The sequence below is a fragment of the Notechis scutatus genome, chromosome 6 (assembly GCF_049901735.1).
Source record: "Notechis scutatus isolate UNSWTSFEM ecotype Mainland chromosome 6, rNotScu1.2, whole genome shotgun sequence".
NCBI classification, from domain to species: Eukaryota; Metazoa; Chordata; class Lepidosauria; order Squamata; family Elapidae; genus Notechis; species Notechis scutatus.
The window spans coordinates 71,525,209-71,527,701 of NC_142014.1; the positions used below are offsets into that span (position 1 = coordinate 71,525,209).

At 38.2% G+C, this 2,493-nt stretch overlaps 1 pseudogene; it reads left to right on the forward strand.

The window, feature by feature from the left end:
- The first annotated feature begins 2,114 nt into the window (after window positions 1–2,114).
- Window positions 2,115–2,188, forward strand: LOC113419072 (small nucleolar RNA U3; annotated as a pseudogene).
- Window positions 2,189–2,493: the final 305 nt, after the last annotated feature.

Consider the following 2,493-nt stretch of genomic DNA (forward strand, 5'->3'; position numbering starts at 1 on the left):
GGAGGTCATACGCGTGTGCGCAGGGGGGCAGGGGAGTGTGAAGGGGTCATGCGTGCATGTGCAGGGCCATGGGGTGTCGCGTGCGCATTGCATTATGGGTGCAGACATGCGTGCGCATGCGGACACTTTCGGCACTCAATGACGAAAAGCTTAGCCACCACTGGACTAGAATATGTACGCTTCCCACTGTGCTTTTCTTCTACTGACCTGCAGAGGGCTTCATGTTTACTGCTTCTTCTCCACTAACCAGGATACAAGCAAATCTATTTCCCAGTCCACTGATCAATTTCCCAATCTCAGTCCAAGTAATGTGAGGATCCCAATAATAGTTTATAGTTGCCTTCCAAATCCCAGAGTTTGGAAACTGGAAAAATTCTTTGACTGTGAGTTGACAATGGCTCATTTTCACTCAAACAAGCCATCCCCTCCCACTTGTGACTGTATGACTGTAACTTTGTAGCTTGTATCCTTACGATTTATATTGAATGTTTCCTAGTATGATTTGATTGCTGATTGTACCCTATGATTATCATTAAGTGTTGTACCTGATGATTATTGACTCTTGAAAAATGTATCTTTTATTTTATGTACACTGAGAACATTTCTACCAAGACAAATTCCTTGTGTGTCCAATCACACTTGGCCAATAAAGAATTCTATTCTGTTCTATTCTATTCTATTCTATTCTATTCTATTCTATTCTATTCTATTCTATTCTATTTCTATTTCTATTTCCATTTCTATTCCATTCCATTCCATTCTCTATTCTATTCTATTCTATTCTATTCTATTCTATTCCATTCCATTCCATTCCATTCCATTCCATTCCATTCCATTCTATTCTATTCTATTCTATTCTATTCTATTCTATTCTATTCTATTCTATTCTATTCTAACATTGCTAAGATGCTCTCAATCTTACACAGGAAAAGACCCGAACACGCCAAGACCTACATATATATATATATATATATATATATATATATATATATATATATATATATATATATATATATATATATATATGTATATATATATATGTATATATGTATATATGTATATATGTATATATGTATATATGTATATATGTATATATGTATATATGTATATATGTATATATGTATGTATGTATGTATGTATGTATGTATGTATGTATGTATGTATGGTATTCAGCTTTGTTCGGGTATTTTCCCACATCATTATAGTTGTGCTTTTAAAGTTGTAGCAACGTTTCGGCAGAATTTAATCTGCCATCATCAGGCTTCTGTATTGTGTTCGTCTCATTTAAACCCTAAAGACAAAATCGAGTTAGAAAACCAAGGAGTATACGAAATCCCTTGCACTGCCTGCCCCACCACATACATCGGACAAACTAACAGAAAAATAAGTACATGCATTGAAGAACACAAGAACTCAATCAAAAAAGAAGAACCGACCTCTTCCCTGGTCCAACACCTCAAAGCCACAGGACATGAGATTGACTTTAAAAATACCAGAACTATCGCCAAAACCGAACACTTCAACAACAGAATAATCAGAGAAGCCATAGAGATAGAAAAACACACACACAGCATGAATAAACGAGATGATACCTCCCGCCTACCAGCCATTTGGAAACCCGCCCTCATTAACAAACTAGTACCTAACATGAAGAATGACACCAGACCCACACCCATGAGGGCCATACAAGATGCTACCACCACACTTCCACATAGAAAGCAGACTCACACCCACACAGAAGATGAGACACGACCCCGGACCAGAAGCCGTACCGCAGCTGCATCACTACCCACTTCAAACCCCTCTGAGCCATACATGAAGCGAACTGACCCCCACCAAGAAGATGCGGCACGACCACGAACTCGAAGCCAAACAGCAAGATCACAGCTCACCAGCTCAAAATCCCCCAGCAACTAAGACTAACCTGAGCACAACCAAGCCCCCACCTGAACAGAACACAACCCCAGCCAATCAGAACACAGCCAACCCCCCACCCAATCAAGGCACCCCCCCACTAGCAGTTAAAAGGAAGAAGCAGCTGCAAGCTCACATTACTCCGAGAAGCACAAAGCCTATATATTTATATATAGATTACTTACACACACACACACACATAGTACTATACTTTCAGGGATCATTTCTATAGTATCCAACTAGAGAAATTCACTCGAAAGTGATCGGCTGAGTATCTCTTTTTTAAAATTATATTGTTAGCTGCCCAGAATTGCCTCAGACAGCAAGATAGGCAGCTGTATATAGTTAATAAATAAAATAAATAAATACTCAACCTTATGTCAAAACTTACTTCCTCCTTTTATTAGTAACAATCAGGACAATCATAGAGTTTCTCTGTTGATTTTCTGCTGTCAGATAAAACAATTTTATACAACCTACATTGTTGCAGTATTTTGTATAGAGCACCAAGACTTCAGCAGAAGGTCCATAGTAGGATTTTAGATGGATTGCTGTATATATTATTTATGTTTCCCTATC